Consider the following 20,481-nt stretch of genomic DNA (forward strand, 5'->3'; position numbering starts at 1 on the left):
TTCTATGAGAAAAATAAGTTGCAATTACCTTTTTTTTTTTCCAGTGGCAGAAATGGGCTTCCATAGTTTTATGAACGACTCATGGACCAAATTTATTTAGACAGGGTGGAAAGATTGATTGCAAAATACTTGAAAAATTATTCAAACTTGAATAAATGACTTAGGGGTTGTTTCAGGGTGCGTGCACGCGTGTGTGTGCGTGTGCGTGTGTGCGTGTGCGTGTGCGCGTGAGTGTGTGTCTGGGTGCGTGTGTGCGCGTGAGTGTGTGCGTGAGTGTGTGCGTGTGCGCGTGAGTGTGCGCGTGTGTGTGAGTGTGTGTGCGTGAGTGTGCGCGTGAGTGTGTGTGTGTGAGTGTGTGTGTGAGTTGAGTGTGGGCGCGTGAGTGTGCGCGTGCGTGTGCGTGAGTGTGAGTGTGCGCGTGCGTGAGTGTGAGCGCGCGTGTGTGTGTGTGTTTGTGTGTGTGTGTGTGTACCTGAGCGTTTCCCATCATAAATGTAAAGACCATATGTTCTCAATATTGTTGTGCGCTCATTTGAATGAAAAGCAATGCTAATTAAATGAATCGGTTGATTTTTAACTAGTCTTTCCAGTCATCCATTCACTCTCAAATGATAAATTGAAGTGTTTTTTTTTTTTTTTTTTTAATTGCTGATTTTTACAGATTATATGCAACAAGAGGTAAGGTAAAATGTAAGGTAAACTTCACATGTGTGAATGAAGTAAAATGATTACACTGTACAACCCGTTTGTGTTCATTTGTTCTGTACTGTGTGTGAAATACATTAATTTTGTTTCATTGCTTAAATAGGGAGAAAGAAGTAAACTGATTTTCTAAATTATTCTCTTTTTGTTTTGCTGTTGTTTTTTAGGCTAACTTTGTGTAAGAGCAGTTTACAGTTTTCATTATTTATTTATTTAAATTTATTTGAAAAGGGACCATGCACAATTTTAACATAAATGTTTCCATTTCATGCATTGTACCGAATTTAGCCAATGGCTAGTTTTCATCTGCGGTCCCTTGGCAGGTAATCATCTGCCATGACATTTACTCTCATGAGATTTAAGGTAGATATCAGTCCTATCAAGCTGGTTCCTTCTGTTTATAATTTAAACTGTAGATGCACACATGGACTTACATCATGTCAGCTTTCATAAAAGGCTGGAAGCTAAAAAATCTAAAGAGTAATAGCTGCATTTAGTATCTCTTAGTCACTCTTATCTAGCATACACTAAATACTTTTCACATATAAAGAAAAGTAGCTACAGTAAAAAAAAAATCTGTGAAATGTACAGTAAAAAAGAACTTTGTACAGAACTGTTACAGTAAAATTAGGTAACAGCATTTTAGGTTTAACGGATTAAACTTGAATTTACAGTAAAAAAATATTATATTTCATTAAATTATATAATGTTAAAATACCAACCTACTGAAGTAGTAAAATCTGTTTTGTAGCTTTATAATACACTGACAAATACCCAAAAATACAGGTGATAAAGAGAAAGCCACACGATGAATCAAAACTCATTTCCACAAGCTGAGGAGGTAAATGCTAATATATAGAAGTTGCACAATGCCATTCACACAAATACAACACTAACATAATAACACAAAAAAATAATGCAATAAACATTATTTTAACAACATAAGATGTGATGTAAAAACATAATGTACATAACTGATAAGAAAAAAAAACTAGAGGAAACAATTATTTAAATAGAAAAAAAAACAATCCGAAGCATCACACAGGGAATTCTGGGAATTACAATTTACGTTTTTCACTGTAAATAATAAGATGACTTGTTCTTTTTCACTTCCAAAAACTGTAAACTTAACCGTATTTGACTGTTTACATAAAATGTCCTGTTCGATTTGTTACAGGTGTTGACCGTATACTGCAAAGGAACATCTTTACCGTTAACATTTCGATCATTTTTTACAGTGTGGTTTTGCATCAAATGCATGGATTTTGACATTCTTGACTGTAATTATATTACAATCAAACTCAACAATTCAACCCTGTAATCCAAAACAAATATTATGTGTTATGTTATGTTATGTTATGTTATGTTATGTTATGTTATATGTTTATGTTATATGTTTATGTTATGTTATGTTATGTTATGTTATATGTTTGTTATGTTATATGGTTATGTTATGTTATATGTTTGTTATGTTATGTTATGTTATGTTATGTTATGTTATGTTGTTTCTTTCATTTATAGGCAATATTTGGTCCCAAACTAGCTACGAAAGCTTAGGGTTTTTTCTTTTTCTTTCTTTTTTAAATATAATATTTATTTTATTATTAATTGCTAAAATGCTAGATAGAATCACACAAATCTATCCTGAAGGTTGGTAACATGTTTGTAAAAATAGCAACCTCCATAGAAAATGAACACAGCACATACAGTATAATTTGTAGTTTTACTTTAACATTTTCTGGATGATAATTACTTGAGCCCCTGTTTTGTACTCAAATGACGTAGGAAGTGTTTCAGTCAAAATAGTACATGACCTATGAAGAGAATGTGGAGGAAACCCAATGTTTTGCTCTTGAAGTGGCCATTAATCTTGTGGTTTCCTCTTGCAAAGTGGTTAATCTACAACAACATGTTACTGCTCTTCATTTAAGTGAAATCTTTTTACGATGCACATAGAGTTAGATTTATATTTAGCCATCTGAACTTTTTCAAGTGATTTTCTTCATCTCATTTCTGTCCTCCACCACATAGCTTTAATCTTTGTTCAAACTGCACATTTGCTTCTTCGTCCACCGCTTTGTTGCATTATTCTATAGGGCAACCAAAGAAATTGAATGTCAAATTCCCATATACCATATAAGCTTCTTACAGAGCTCAGTCAGCTGGATTGCATATTTATAGGTCAGATATTGTGTTGTGGCAGTGGTTTGGCGTGAACTGCAATGGACTCGATTCCAGCGCTAAACTTTTTGATTATGTCGAGGTGGATAAGAAGGCTGCAATCAATACTTCATCACATTAGAAGCCTTATAGTTAAACAATTTCATTGTCGATCCCTAAGTCTTTGAACAGGATGGAGTTAGTTGCTTCCAGCTGCTTCTGTCTTTTGTTGAGTCAATAGAGCTCTGTTCTGAATGTTAACTCAGGTCAACTCCGGATTGGAGCTGGTTATTGCATTTAACAAAACTGACTCTTGTCTTGGAAGTTGCATATTATTAATGAACCACAATGACTAAGATTGTCATTTAAAAGATACAACTAGTCTAGAAAGCCAAAAAAGCTGAATAAATGGCACAACAACTGTTTATGAGTCCTGTCGCCTTCATCACTCTGACCCAGATCATGAAGAAAGAGGCCTTTTTGTTGTATTTTTCACATAACCTGGAATAGTTGGGTGCAGTCATGTGATCTGTGGCACTGAAGTGGTTTTGGTTATGGCATGTGTGAAGGAATGTGTTGAGGTTAAACAAAGAGACGGCTCACAATGTCTTTGTGTTTCATAGTCGGCCTCCCGGTCATGCAGTAATGCAACTTGGACAAGCTCACCAACCAAGAAGTATGTGTGTGGGTGAGCGCGTATTATTCCATAAATCTTTGCTTTTGACCACATATGCACTAACTCGTACAGATTTATTTCAATATGAAGTGTTATGAAGGGAATCATTCTATCAAACAGAATACAGTATACGTCAATCTTAAAATATAATAAATCCTAAATATGTAGTTATACATATGAATAACAAAGCAAATGTTCTTTCAGTATAACTGTACAAACGTCCAGCTTCAGCGCGAGCTTCACGTGTAAAATCTTGACTGATTTTTATCAAGTAAGTGTCAGAATAACTGCAGTAATATCTCCAGATGAACACTGGACTGAAGCAGCTCAGCTTTACTTGATTCTCCATCAATCATGTTTTAGAGTCTCAAATCTGATCCTCAGGATCTTTTGAGGAGCGTTTGTTTCCAGAAGCTTTACTTTCACTGTTCCTCAGCGGAGGAATGATCTTCACAAGCCTCCAGAACATCTCACATCTTCTGAGGAGCCTTTATTTCTTCAGCTCTCAATCACTGCATTATATGTTTGGAGCATTTCAATCTCATCTCACTGAGACAGATTACTGGAGATATAGAGCGATGACTGATATTTATATTTTATTTATATTTATTTACTGTTATAAAGATCTCATTGATTTACATCACAAGTGATCAGAATTTCATCAAATAAATATTAGCATCTGCAGCAAATTGCATATTTTTTGCTCAGTTTGGGCCTCTGAATAAAACAGCTGTTTTATATTCCTACATATTCTCACCTAAGCAGACCATCGGAGGCATAAAAACCCTGATTGATCAAATATGTTGCAAATCATAAAACACATAGAATTTTTCATGCAAAAAAAGTATTTTAAAAATATTTTACATGGCAGTTTGATGGTTTTGTATGCTGTAACTAGCCACTATTTTTTATTTTGCTAGTTAATTTCAATTATCCTGCTGTGCAAATTAATTTTTAAGGTTGACCTCATAAAAAACTGCATGTAGCCTAAAACATTCTAATACAATTTGAAAATGCTGGTTAAAATTTGCAAATACATCATTAATATTAGACGTACCGATAGTTGATACAATTTTATAACGCATTAGATATTATGTAGCATATATAAACGAATCTTTAAAAAAAGATTTGGATCAAACTACAAGTCCCATGATGCAGCGGCGCTGCTCTGAGCGCGTGTGGGCGCACTTGTTGAGTTTGGGAACTTTCAGAGGCTTGAACTTCTCACTTTGGACGCAGCGGAGCTCTCACATCATCATCATCATCAGATTCAGGCGACGTGGATTTATGCTGACTTTTTACGTGTAGGACTATGTTTTGCTTTGTCGAAGTTGATGTGGATTGTCTTTAGTGTTTTCCGCGTTAGACGCACACAGCGTGCGCGAGTAATAAATAACATAACTGTGAGGATGTGGATGCGCCTTTAATGCATATACAGATTCATATCTGAAGGAGAGTTAGTGTTTGTGGGGCTATTGGGATATGGGACTATTTATGCACTACCATTGGATTTTAAATGCTCTCTAAAGGGACACTCGGTGGTGCAGTGAATGGAGAACATCGCAGCTTTGCCAAGGTAAGAGCATTATTGCATCCTATCCATTGCAGACTACAGGGTTGACTGTCATCCAGAGTGCGTAACTTTGACATTGTTTCAATGGCTCTCAGATGTCGGATGAAACTAACTTTGTGTCCTGCAGTGGAGTGATGAGATGCACCTGCGTAAAGTGTCCTCGCGCGAGCTCACGCGATGTTTATTTCCCCACCTGTGGCATGCGATAGAGCCGTTTGCACTGCATATGAGATTTATAAATGTCTTCATATGTAAGATTTATTAAGCGAGTGGCAGCCTGTCTGATGAGGATGGTGTGATTCATTAAACACATGAGGTGTGTTTATAATGGAGAGAGCTGCTTATCAGTAACTTTAAGGTATTTGCGTGTGTGTGTGTTTTCTCTAGCAGATCTGTACTATCAACTCACTTCAAATAATTTTGAATAAATAAATATAAGGCAATAAATAATTAAATAACATATTTTTGTTTCAGCTGAAACATTTTCTGAAGTTGGGTAATTTAATCAGTTTTTAAATGTTGTGTTTCATAATTAACTATTTTGCCCCTTATTTATTTATTTATTTATTAAAATCAACTCACTTCAAATAATTTTGAATAAATAAATGTCAATAAATAATTAAATAACATATTTTTGTTTCAGCTGAAACATTTTCTGAAGTTGGGTAATTTAATCAGTTTTTAAATGTTGTGTTTCATAATTAACTATTTTGCCCCTTATTTATTTATTTATTTATTAAAAATTATGAATCTAATAGTCTGTAAAATGTCTGTTTGCATTGTGACTACTTACCCCATATAGTGTGACAATATGAACTGTAGGCCTGTCATGCTGTTGAATAGCATGTCCAATGAACTATATATATATATATATATAATCCTTTTTTCCTTGATATAAATGTTCAAAGCTTTTTAAAAAAAAAAAAAAAATTATTATTTTAAGTCAGGACTTTAAAGGTTTTGTAACTTAACAAATTATAAGGGGAAAATAATTTCATTTGTATACTTTTTGAGTGTTTAAGATCAATATTTTCAATGTTATGGGTCGGGTATAAAGGTTTATATTGCTGACGAGGGAAAATATCATTTGTCAAGATCATTTAGTCTGTTTACTTCCATTCTCACAAATCAACGTTTACTGAATACATTTACTTTATACTTGTACCTTAAGAAAGTTAAAGAGGATTCTTTTGTCTCTCTATAAGACCGTAAACCATGCATTAACGAATGCACTGAAATGAGTAAATACAGAAACTTTAATGGCCACTTCCATTCTGGACGGTTGCCCTGGAATAGGAAGAAGCACTTCTGAACTAATAGAGAAAGCACATCTTCCAGTTGATCTGTACAGTAAGTAGAGCCCAGTGATTGGCTGGCAGCAGGTACGTCTGTCCTTTGATTGGTGCAATGTGTTTCCTCCTGTCTCACTCGCTGATTGGATGAGAAGCCAGAAGTGTTAAAGTTCAAGTGTAGGGCAGTGGATCAAGCTGATTGACTTTGCACATTGAGTTCTGCAGGTCTCTGCTGGTCTCTTTCAGTGGTGCAGTCATATGTCTTGGATTTGTTTGTCTCCATCTGCTGGTAGTCTGATAGCACTTGCACTGTTTGGGATTTTCTCTTTGCAATTTTGTTGCTCATTGGGGTTGAATGGGTATTACATTGATTTGCTACTTCTGAAGGAGCGGGACTTGATATATGGTGTGATTTATGGGTATATTGCTGCCAGAAATGTAGTGAATGTGTGGCAATGTCAGCGTTTTATTTGATCTATCGTAGAGTCATAAACAAACATTTGACTGTTGATATATTTTGCTTATGGTGTGCTGTAGTTCTGCTCGGCCATACGCACTTTTCATCATTACCTATGCGATTCTGACTTTATTTTAAATCCAGTGGTGTTGTGGGCAACATGAGAAGTCTTTGCCCTCATTAATGTAGTACACATAAGATTATTAATCATGAGGACTTTCTCTCCCTCAGAAGATGCTGAACATCATTAAAATAGTTTTGACCGAGGTCAAAACATCACAGCTGTGCCAGTATTGTGGGCTTCTAATGAAAGTAGTGACTGACTCGTTCTATTTGTAACTGATACTGATTATTAGGACAGTGTTTTATAGGCTAATATGGATCGTGCTTCCATGCATGGTTTGGAGAGTTTTCAAATATGAATCAGTCTGACAGTTTGTCTAATATTTTCCATTTGTACTCTTTGAAATATTTTGAAAAGCTTCATATTTCTTAGTCCATGCACTTATTATTTCATTAGCTCATGCGCTTCAGTTTTTGAGAGAATATTGTGAAAATGATCCACCAAATAAAGCTTTTTTTCACTCAAAAACTGAGGCCTACAACCAACCAGTTCCAAAAAGAAACACAAAACCTGTGCTAATGGAAGGGAAACAACTTGACGAAAAGATTGCATCTAAGATTTGGTGATAAAACAGCAGAATGAGAGATTTACTAGCAGTTATTAAAAGGCCGGTCATTACTGACCAGGGCTGCGCTTCCCAAAAGCATCGTAAGCTGCATTGAAACCAATGAAGCTACGATCAACTTAGGCTTACGATGCTTTTGGGAAACGCAGCCCAGGTTAGTTCAAGGATTTTCGGCACAACATAAGGGTTAAACATGCAACCAAACGATGCCATGTGATGCAGCATCATGCTATTTAAAATATTTATTATTGTGCCGTTTGTACGGTTTCAAAGGGAATTAAAACTGTAAGAAAAAAAAGAAAGGCACTGGTGATTTTCTGCCAGGATATTACTTAAGTTATGGACATGTTCTTTAACCCTAAAACACAACTACATGTAATGTGTAATTTAAAGCATGAGTAAAACACCTGTGAAAAAAAAAAAAAATCCTTCATATTAACACTAATGTACACTGGGGCCCTATTTTTTTCTGACTTTCAGCAGTGTCTGTTCCAAACACCGCCAGAAGATAGCAGCAGTGCTCTATTAATAAAACGATTTGATCAGGAGGCTGTGAACAAGCAACAAGTTTGTACATCTGACTTTTCTGTCTCTCAGTGTCTTAGAAAACAAATAAACACGTAACACCAGTAGATCACATCTCACCAAAACTGTCTCTCCTCAGCTGTTATGGTTTCAAACGTCTTTTTACTGAAGACAAACTGCCGTCTCAGTCTTTTGTGTTTGCATGTATCAAGTTTCTTCAACCATATGAAGTCATATCTTAATCAAGCTCCCAAATCCTCTGGATTACAGTGTTTTAGTTCACGCTCAGCAGTCATGCTGAAACAACGTGCAGATGTGAACCTGACAGCGGCAATCATTCACATTTAGACAAACATACTTGCAAAGACGTTTTGAAGTTCAACCAAATAAAGATTAAATTATTATATGAAATTTTACCAGTTTAGGCAGACTTCTTTAAATTAATCCTGCTTGAAATATTTCACAACAACAACAACAATAATATAATATTAATAATAATAACTAACTAACTAAATACCTTACTTGGATGGGTACAATATGTTACCAATCTTCTACTACGCTCCAAATAAATGCAAATAATGCTGCATATAGTGCCCTCTTCAGGCCAGTGGTGGTATCTGTAACCTATATAGATATTATTATTATTATACATGTTTATTTATGTATTTATTTAAAAGAAATTACCTTGAAATAAACAAACATAAAAAAACTACTTCTGGATCCCCCATTGAAGTTCCTTGTGTTATATTAATGTCTTTTGAATTAATTCTGATATACTTTCTCAGACATTTTATCCCTTAAATGCAGATTATTGTTCAATATTTCATCAGTCACTTGAAGGGTAATGATGAAAATAGTGCAGAAAATCTCAGTATTTCTCATCTAATGCATATGCAGCTGTTTATCCCACAGGCAGTTCAAACTGTACTTTATTATAAATCTTCGGTTTTAACCTTTTGTCCAGAAGGCTTTGGATGTGTTTCTTAACTTTAGTCTTCATTTGTTAGCAGCTTTGCGAGGGCGGGCTGGTTTTAGATCTCAGTAATACCTAGTTCCGCTTTGCAGGGGTTTGTGTGTGTCAGCCGGCTAGATCTGCTTCTAGGATGTCAGGTGAGCTTCAAACTATTGAAGAGACATCGTGTTGTTTACAGTCTTTCAAAGGGTATTTCCATCTCATATGTAATGTAATCTGACAGTATTCTGCTGAGAAATAGTTCCTACATGAAGAAAGTAATAAGTAAAATCTCCATATCCTTTGCTGCAGGTGTGCAACTATTCATTTTTACAATAACCAAGTATAAAAGAATGCATTATTTGATTCCCACAGTGCATCTTTTTATTTTACTTTAATGCATTTTTTTCCCCAGCGTTGAGTGGCTTATGTAACCAGTGAGGGACTAGATTGCTCAAACATAACATGTGGCAGGTAGAGTCTAAATAAAGGTCCAGATAGATGAAGACTGGTGAGCCAAGAAAACCTTCAACATGATGTAACTAGTATAACCACCTACACTTGAATGTTTTAGTGAAAACAGAGAATTGTTTCTTTCCTCAAAAGAGTTTCCTTTGACGTTCAGGTTGTAGTTTATGGTTAAACCAACTTCTGATTCTTAGCAATTATCTAAACTCTATTATTTAACTTTAAGTTTTTTTTCTCATGTATGGTTCATTTAAAGGAATAGTTCACCCAAAAATTTAAATTTGCTGAAAATATCCTCACCCTCAGGCCATCCAAGATTAGGATGAGTTTGTTTCTTCGTCAGATTTGGAGAAAAGGAGGATTATTGTGATGTTTTTATCAGCTGTTTGGACTCTCATTCTGACGGCACCCATTCACTGCAGAGCATCCATTGTTGAGACACTGATGCAATGCTACATTTCTCCAAATCTGTTCCCATGAAGAACTTATCTTGGATGGCCTGAGGGTGAGCACGTGTGATTAAACGCTCAGGCTAGTGATGCAGCGTCAGATGTAAGACACGAAGTCTTCCTTCGGTAAGGCTTCAGGGTGTTTTTTGTTTCAAGCATGGATTTGCATTGTGGCGAGCCAACTGGCTAACCAAGTCCATAAAGCACAGTAGAGCATTGCTTTTACTCCTGATACACAGACTGTTCAGCGTGTTTGACCGGCAGACGTGTTGCTCCCCCGCAGCTTTAGACATTTTTCACTGTCATCTGCTGCCGTTGGAAGTGAAATTGCAGTGTTCACACAGAGCTAATAGACTAAGATTTCTCAATATAGATTAGCTAGTCATTAATATGCATAAAAATGAATGGAATTTGCTTTAAATGCTCTATTTCTGTGCACAGTTCAGGGTTGGTTCACTTCAGAAGGCCTTCATCAGAAGCACTTTTTTTGATGGATGGATGCGCTTTCTTGGACTTCTCTTGCACTATTGAAAAAAAAAAACACCCATTCACTGCCATTATAAAGCTTGGAAGGGCCAGGACATTTTGTAATATAACTCCGATTGGATTCGTCTGAAAGAAGAAAGTCATATACACCTAGGATGGCTTGAGGGTGAATAAATCATGGGGTAATTTTCATTTTTGGGTGAACTATCCCTTTAACATGTTGACTCGGATTCAGTCACTGTTTTTTACCAAGTTTAGATGGATCAAAAGTATGCAGATGTTACCAGGGGAAGAAAGTTACCCAAATCAGTTGGGGGATATAAACTTGCAATTTTGAGATATAAGCTCGCAGTTGTAAGAAAATACTCCGATTTGACTTTATAACTCACAATTGCAAGTTTATATCTCACAATTCTGAGAAAAGAAGTCAGAATTGCGAGATATAAACTCACAATTGCAAGAAAAAAGTCAGAATTTGTAAGTTTATCTCCTGAAATTCTAACTTTATAACTTGCAGTTGCAAGTTTGTCTCTTTATGACTTTATAGTTTATATGATGCAATTCTGAGGAACTTAGTGAGTGATTGCTAGAAAAAAAAGTCGCAGTTTACCTTTTTTATTTATGTATGTATTTATTTATTTATTTTTAATTCGGTGGTGGAAATGGGCTTTCATATGTAATGCTTTGATAATATTGTATGTAAACACAATCATGCAATAAAGTACTTTTAATTGAAAATTGTATACCTTTTCCATTGTATGACGACAGATTTAAATAACTGGGAATTTATTGGGAATTCGACTTAAAGTACAGTACAGTATTTGAGCAGAAAGCAGGACAAGTTCAACAAATATTAAGGGCTGACCGAATGCACATTTGAATGCATGATGTCATGAATACGCTAATGAGCTACATTTAACGACTTTGAGCAAGGTTTAGTAACTTTCCCTTAAGAAATAGTTGTCAGCAGTGATCTGAGCTCTTTCAGATGTCTTCTTTACAGATGAAGTATTGGCACGGGCTAGCGAGTTCCACTTCCAGCTCTTTTGACACCCTATCTAAAGACATTTATTCCACATGCATGTGTCACAACATTACAGTAGGTATAGAAACTCAAAAAGCATCGTCAGATTGGAAAACGCACAGACACTCCACATGTTCTGTTCCCCCGAAGGACGCTTTAGGAAGCAACACCTCTTAATGGGGATGGATGGCACCATTATGTAATTCTAGACAAAAAAAACAGATCAACTTAAGAGGAGGGGAAAAACTGTGAGGGTAAGAAAACAAACAATGAAAAGAACATTCAAAGTTTTCTTTCCACTTCAGCTCAGTGTTCATAAAAAACCCCACGCTCTGCTTAGTTCGGCCTCCAGGGACTGAAATAGAGAGTTTGGCCTTGGAGAAAGAGAGGGAGGGAGACTAGTGTTTTTGTGTCTAATTGTTGTGGTGATTGAGAGGGAGAACAGAACGGAGAATGAAAGCGTGAAAGGGCCCGGGCCCTCGGTGACACGCTAGTAACCATGACAACCGACCCTCCGGGGACCGGCCCCCCTTTTCCGAGCTCCACCTCCAGCTAAACACCCACTAATTGGGCCACTTCGCTTTGTGTGCTTCTCCACTGATCCTCGAGCCAGAAATATCAACATCCTTGTTAATTCTCTGTCGTCTAATCTTTTTCTCTGGAACTCATTTGCGAGCCGTTAATCGTGCTGCTATAGATCCTCCCGATCATAAGGAATCCAGAACGTGTGACGGAACAATGAAATCACGGCTCGTATAAAGTCTCCGAAGTAAATTATACCAGAGCGTTCCGTCTCCTTCATGGTGGTGAACGCTTTTGGGAGGATCTTAAACAAACGTAAACCTTTTGTGGTGAACGCAGTCTTCAGACCGGTTTAGCTGGCATGCACCAAATGAATTCAGTCTGGAGAATGTTTATTGCTGAGCTCTGGTCCAAAGCAAGTTGGGTTCACTTTGGATTTTTTTTACTTTCTTATTGAATATGGTTATTTATACAGCACGGGCTAATCTGTCTTCCTAGTCCTGTGTAGTTTTTAAAGTTGAGCAAATTTTGTGACTATCTAATCAGAGTGAAAATGGAGCCGTGTAAAGCATGCTTTATTGTAATTGTGAATACATTTATTTTCTAAAATACACAGTTTATCTTTCTTTTTTTTGATGGTGTGATGCAATGAGTTAAATACATAATTTAGTTTACAAAATATGTAAACAAGAATGTGAAAGAATATATGTAGATCTGGATAGTATAATTTCATATTTAATTATGCATACATTTTAAAGTCAACTTTATTTTCTAAGCTTTTGACTAATGAAATCGGGAGATATTTCTAGAGAAGCTTTTAATCATAATTTGTAGGGCTCATCAGATGTTACCCTAAAACCTGTTGCCTGAAAATGTGAAAGATTTAATTCAGCAGCAGCTGATTTTGTAGTTGTTTGACATTTGAATACAGTTGTTTATAAGACTGATCATCGGCCGTTTTCCCACTTGACTCAAGTTCGTCCGTCTTCAGCAGTGTCTGTAATTAAAACACACTGCTTTAGATCACATCCTGTTGTAGTGACTGATGAAACGTCTCTTCACAAAGACAAATGAGATTGTACAGAAGTTTACACTGAAGCGGATGTCAGATCATAATTCAGTTACCTTGTAAACTTGGAAAAAAAGGAAATATTTAGATCACTATGATATTTAAAAATGTACTTTATACTCTTTATACTCTATTTGGAGGTCTGAATGAAATTGAATAATATTTTTAAAAAGAATAATAATTGAATAATATATGTTTTTAAAAATATAAATAATTTAAATTAAATTCATTTAAAATATGATTTAATATAATGAAAAAAGTATTTTTTTGAATTTGAATATTTTGAATATATATAAAATTGTAATATAAATTACAAATTACTTTTTATTTAATATGTGACCCTCGACCACAAAACCAGTCATAAGGGTCAATTTTTCGAAATTAAGATTTATACATCATCTGAAAGCTGAATAAATAATCTTTCCATTGATGTATGGTTTGTTAGGATAGGACAATATTTGGCTGAGATACAACTATTTGAAAATCTGGAATCTGAGGGTGCAAAAAAATCAAAATATTGAGAAAATCATCTTTAAAGTTGTCCAAATGAAGTTCTTAGCAATGCATATTACTAATTAAAAGTTAAGTTTTAATATATTTACGGTAGGAAATTTACAAAATATCTTCTTGGAACATGATCTTTACTTAATATCCTAATGATTTTTAGCATAAAAGAAAAATGTATAATTTTGACCCATACAATGTATATTGTTGGCTATTGCTACAAATATCCCCCAGCGACTTAAGACTGCTTTTGTGCTGCAGGCTCACATATATGCTGTTAGTTGTCTAAGAGTTTGCCTTTGTGTTTCAGAGTTTGACTGCATGCAGTTAGCAATTTGATAGCATTGCATCGAAGGCAGCGTAATTGCCTTACAAAAGAACTTCTGCAAATTTCATAGAAAATGTTTACTGCTAGTACACTAACACTACCTGCTATTCTGCATGCCTGCCTCCTGCTGAGAGGAGAAAGCTCTGCTGCTCCGGATCGTACTGCATTTAATGTGATGGTGAACTTAATCTGTTTTTTAAGGATAATATATACTGTATAATTATGAATATCAACCAAGTTTATGAGATCCAGCAAAACATCATGTGACTTTTAGCTTGTTTACTGAAGATGACAAATAAGATGATGCATGGAGATTAAGGCTCTGGAATCATTATTATCTCAATTACGTATTATTGGCATTGGCAGCTATTAGTTCGGTTTATTGTGGGCCACACATCTCGTAATAGTGCAGGTTAATGTTTTATAGGTTGCGTAAAATGCAAAATATTCCTAAGATTTTACAATATTCAACAGTAATTATCAGAATTTTACTGTGAAACCAATGGAGATGTCATTTTCATTTAATTTAATAAATGTAAAATAACTGTATTATGCTGCATGCAATAATAGTGCATTTTTGTGCGATTTAAGTATTTAAATTTTATAATAAAATACTTTTGCATTTCCAGAATTTACAAGGTTATTTTAAATTAAACAAAATGGTGAATGATATGGTAATTGATTATATATACCTATGCATTCATATATATATCAATATATATATATATATATATCAATATATATATATATATCAATATATATACATGTTCTTTGAAAAGACGAGATCAAAGTGGAGTTGTGAGAGACTGATAAAGTCATACAGAAAATGATTTGTTAACTAAATAAAGACATGGTGTGATATGTCATGTGCTATTGCTCAGCTGAGGTTTTATTTTCCAAATTTTAAGTCCTGCTAAGGACCAGATGATTTTTTTATTATGTCCTGATACTGCATACAGTTTTACTTTTCATACAATTTGTGTGAAAGTATAAAAAAAGCTTTCAGCAGCTAAAAATATTTAAAATAGACAGTCTTTCTCTTCCAGGCAAGCAGACCCAAATATGGATGACTCATTATGCACTGCACTGATTTTTGTCCAATCAGATGCTCTGTCGAATGAGAATGTCCCGCCCCCAATACCACCTGCAACTGACTGAAAGCAAATCACTATTGCTGTATTTCGACAGAGATATTTCACTTTATTCATACTGTAGCTGATTGGTCCAGTTTTGGTTTGCAATCTCTTACCCTAAAAACCAATCCATGTTCTTGAGCCCGAGTTTGCTCGAGCTAAACACAAATTTACACTGAAACTGGCTTTGCTGAGGCCATTGGAGGATAAAAAGACCCACAAAAGCTATAAAAGATCCACAAGCTCTATTTGTAGCAAATGAAACAATGCAAATCATGCGATTACGTGTTGCCCCCTTTCTGGCCTCTCTGAACCCTGTGCTGGCGTCCCGTCGAGCCTTGGGTGAGGAATTTGGATGCTCATTCCTGTGAGCCCATAAATTCTCTTGTGTTGTTTTGGATTTTATTTTTTGTAGCATTGTTTACCGCTCCGTGTGTGTGTGTGTGGTGGACAGTGATAAGTGTGTGTATGAGGTTGATGTAGAACAAGATCACATCAGTGCATATGACACATCTGTCTTCATCAAGCAGTGTTTAAGTGTGTGAAGTTTATCAAAAATTCAACACTCCCTGAAAGTCTCCTGCGGTTTATGGATAGTGTCTGGAATGTTCTGTAAATAACATGATTTCTGAACATGGAAAAAGTCTGAGTTGCAGTTTTTTGGTGTGGCATTTCAGTGAAAAGTCTCTTTAGGTTGGATTGGGGTCAAGCTTTATTTTTTTACCCACACTGCTCACAGTTTGAACCTATTATCGTGAACATTTCACAGCTGTTCTCCAAGCATCTTACATAGAAGCGACCCTGATAAAAGGATCTGTTTTGATTCGATTTGTCATGCTTGCAGGCATCGGGGTTTAATCCTGTCGTCACCTCATATGCTGGACAGCGGTGTGGGTTTCATTTGAACATTGAGGGACTCCTCCCACCTTCAACATCAACTGGTTTCATAACCTATAGACACGTTTAGGGTACCAGATTAGGGTTGTAACTAGGGCTGCACGATTAATCGCATGCGATATTTAACGCGCACAATAGCAGAAGCCTTTTTAGTGCTGAATAGAACCAGGTTCTATAGAAATAGGTTTCATAAACTTACTGGTTTATTGGTCACTTATTGGTGTTATAAAGAACCCTAAACTCTAACACAAAGAACCATTTTTAGCAATCAATGTTTCTTTATGCCAACCCGCCCCAAAACATTCCTAATCAAATTACTAACAACCACTGAATGGAATAACTAATTTTAAAGCTTAGAAACTCAGCTTTTTAATGCATGTAAGCATTTTGATCAACTCTTAACGATTGCTGGGTTGTCCCTCTAAACCGCAGTGTACTGCCGGCGAGCACCACCTAGTGACAAAAAAAATTAATAATCATATTTTGTCAAAACTACTGCCTTGATCAACACAAAAGAGGTGTCATTTGAACGCTTAAAGTGAACTTTATAATGCTTTAAAATGCATGTAGCCAGTTTGATTAACTCCTAAGCAGTGCAGAATTATTTGCTAATAGATAAGAATTTTTTTTTTTATAATTTAAAAAATAAGGTTTTTGTACTATGTCCTGTAATATGTGAAAAACATCATACAGCTCAGAAAGTCATGTCATATATCATTTGAAAGTTAGTATATACAACAAGTATAATTGCTTTATGACTAAACTTGAGCGAGTTTTTGTATGTGAATATGCAGACCCACATGTAAATAATAAATGGATGTGGCATTTATGTCACGTTTTTGCTTGTAACTTCATAAAACATGTTCAGATCATAGAAAATGGCACATCGTTGCTTACAGAGGATGCTCCCGATTCAAAAGAGTTCAAAATCAACATAATCCGATCATGAGATATACCTCACAGGGTGATGTGATATGCTACTTGGCTAAAGACATGTCTCTCATTTTTCCGGATGCAATTGTGTTATCCAATGTTACCGGAACCGTCCATGCTTGTTTTCCAATGTTGTTGTAAATGTTTTGGAAGCTCTACCAATCGTATATTAGAGTTAGGTCTTAGCCCTACCTCTATATTTGGGCAAGGTGATGAACCACATGGGTGGTGCACTTTGATCTTGAAAAAGGTTGAGAAGCTCTACCAATGCATGTTGGAGTCCATCACCACACAATTTGATCTAGAATGCAGTTCACATGTAGGGGAACTTCACCAAAAAAGAATTTTCCTCCTACCTTATTTACTTCCTGAGAGTTTGCACGTCAATTAAGAAAGATAAGTGAAATTTCCTTTGAGCACACTTTTTTGGCTTTTATCAGCAGTTTGCCAGCATGAGAATGTCCAAATGTAATGCAAATTTCTACAAATTTAGAAAGTTTTCTATCTAATGATTCCTATTTGACACTCCTTGCTATAGTTTTGGAGTTATGAGTCTTTACTTTTGTGCATGTCACTCAGAGAGAAAAAAAAAAAACAGCTCTAAAAATGCCTTCAGGGCCATCTTTTTGTATAAAATGGCAATGGAGTAAATATAATACATGGCCAGTCTCAGTTTAAGCATTTGTGACATTTTGTCTATTTGGGTGAGAATGTGCTTTCCTGATCTTGTTGTTTCCAGCACAATGTCTTCAGCACATTGCGTAGTTTATAATATTACAAAGTTACCGGTACAAACAACACATTCTCACTCCCAACTCGTCACGTGACGCTTGGTCAGGACCCTTTAGCGTCGTTTTTCGACGTGCAAGGTAGGCCTGGGCGATAAAACGGTACTGATATTTATCGACGGTACACCTTCTTCGATAACGATATAAAAAATGTTTGATATAGTGCACGATATAGGCACGTGCTATGAGTGACGCAGACAGCACACACAAACATGAACACATGCTGAATTGAGTGCTGTGTCTGCCTGTGATGAGGAGATTGTGAATAAAAAAAAAAAGAATATTAGATGAATTTAAAATAAACATTTGCATTTGAATGTTAGGTGTGCTTCAGGGAGCGTCATCAGTGGCGCGTGAGATGCGGTGATAATGATGTAAGTGACGTTGTTGCATTTGAATGTTTTGTTAGTCTAGTCTACGAGACGCGCAGTTGCTGCGGTATTCTTTCAGAATATTAGAGAAATATAGAAGCTCAATGCAGAGAAGATCTTGATTAGGAGAAAACCGAAACCATGCCATTCACACAGAACGCATATTCAAATACGACTGCTGCACTCGCGTGTCATACAAGAGATGTAGTCATGCAAAGTTAAAACAGTTTAAACTTAAACTTAGAAAACACATCGCGAATTTGTGGAGGTTTATTCCTTTTCACTGTGTCTCTTAAGTTTTTAAATGTAATCTGCGTGATGGCCGATTTGGCTCTTTGTATTAAGCAATGCATAAATACATGATACTATTTTGTTCATAATTGTTTATGCAATTTACGAAATTATATTTGATTTATATGAGTTAATTTAACATTATATCGTTGATAAATTGTTTAGCTATATCGCCCAGCCCTTGTGCAGGGTCCTCCATTGCTTTAAATAAGAATGCCTTGGCGTCAATATGAAGATGCGAAAGGCATTGGGAATTTTATCGTCATGATTAAATTATATATTGGGTAATAATTTTGCCATTATTGCATATATGTTGGGGTGCGATTTATTTATTTATTTATTTTAAATTTAAACAGTCACAAAAATTTTACTTACATTACATTACACTATTTACACATTTTTTGAGCACGTAACTCAACCCCTACACCTAACCATTTGTCAATATAAAACACAGGATATAACAATTTACATTACACTATTTACACATTTATGAGCATGTAAACCTACCCCTAAACCTAACACAGGATTTAACAGGCAGATACAACTACAGTCAATTTATTCAAAAAGTATTAATATTCCAAGACTTCCGAGGCAAAACGATTGATTTGTGAGGGGAATAGACACGATCACGTAAAAAAGCTCAGATCCTGTGTGCAGTCTGTGCAGAAATTCAAAAATTGCCGCCAGAAGAAGTGTTACGTCAGCTTTGGTTGAGAAATACCATTGGCTCTTGTGTGTCTCGTGACCGATTGCGTCATGCTAATGTTCGGGAGTATCTTTTTGAATGAGATGTGAGCGGCGCGCTTTAAAGGAGCGGAATCTTTTTCAGTGGTTAAAACCTTATGATTTGCTCTGTTCATCGCATAAAGATATCGTATGGCTTCAGAAGACTTGGAATGCAACACGACTTTTATACTATTTTATGGTCTGTTTTTGCAATAAATACCTGTGACTGTACTTTTATTTGCCTGTTACGTGTTTTATATTGTTTAGAAGTGGGTAGGTTTAGGGGGTTAGATGCTCCAAAATATCTATGAAAGTACAAATTTATGTAAAATTATTTCTATTTTTACAAATGCATGCAAACCATTAAATGCATTTTGATCTGACGCATAAGGCAAACAATTGAAAGCAATGGAGTACCCTGCATGTTGAAAAGTGATACTAAAGGGTTCCAGTTTGGAGTGAGAAACACAGCCAGACTTTTCAAGGCCATCCAATCTGGTCTTCCTGAATTGCAGAAATACATTGTATAATTTATGTAGAGGGATTTTTAAATTTTTCCTGATAAAACTGTTGCTCAGCATACATCAGCGAGAATGAGTTTGGAGAAGCAGCACCAGCCATAAACAGCCTCAGAAAGCTTCATCTCTGACTGCTGGCTCGGCCCAGTTACTGTGTGTATTTTTTATGAAATTGTTGCTCCATGCATTGTACAGGACATCAAATATTTACATCATACATTGTTTCTCTGAGAGATCCAGGCCTCCTCCTCCAGAGAGCGTTTATTATATCTGTGTAAACATAAGACTGTATTGGAAAGAAAATGTATTGGACAGGAGCCTTAATCAGCAAGTTTATATATGATATGTTTCATGTTTTTGAAAGAAGTCTCTTGTGCTCACCTAGGCTGCATGTATTTGATAGTGAAAACTGTAATATTGTGACATATTATTACAATTTAAAATAGCTGCTTTCTATGTGAATATACTGTAATTTATTCCTGTGATGCAAAGCTGAATTTTCAGCATCATTACTCCAGTCTTCAGTGTCATATGATCTTCAGAAATCATGAAAATCTGCTGATTTGTTGCTCAAGAAACATTTCTGATTATTATCAATGTTGAAAACATTTGTGCTGCCCAATATTTATGTGGAAACTGTGATGCATGTTATTTTTCAGGATTCTTTGATGAATAGAAAGTTCAAAAGAACAGCATTTATTGGAAATGGAAATCTTTTGTAACATTATAAATATTATTTCTGTCACTTTTGATCAATTTAGTGCATCCTTGCTGAATTAAAATATTAATTTATTTGTAAAAATCTTACAGAGCCCATACTTTTAAAAGTTAGTGTATATGTAAATCTTTATTTGTTTACTTTCATTTATATTGTTCATGTCCGATCATATCGGACTACCCTATATTACCCATCTCTCCTTCTCCAGAATAAACTTCTCGATCAACTCC

General features: G+C 35.5%; 1 long non-coding RNA gene across 1 annotated transcript; it reads right to left on the minus strand.

Moving 5' to 3' along the window:
- Positions 1 to 962: 962 nt before the first annotated feature.
- Positions 963 to 19,352, minus strand: LOC107693652 (uncharacterized). Its single transcript, XR_001634781.1, has 3 exons — positions 19,333 to 19,352; positions 17,582 to 17,586; positions 963 to 1,033 (listed from the first exon to the last, which is right to left on the minus strand). It is a non-coding gene; the product is annotated as an uncharacterized LOC107693652 (long non-coding RNA).
- Between the last annotated feature and the right edge of the window lie 1,129 nt (positions 19,353 to 20,481).

Source organism: Sinocyclocheilus anshuiensis, unplaced genomic scaffold (genome assembly GCF_001515605.1).
Source record: "Sinocyclocheilus anshuiensis isolate Anshui unplaced genomic scaffold, SAMN03320099.WGS_v1.1 scaffold546, whole genome shotgun sequence".
NCBI classification, from domain to species: Eukaryota; Metazoa; Chordata; class Actinopteri; order Cypriniformes; family Cyprinidae; genus Sinocyclocheilus; species Sinocyclocheilus anshuiensis.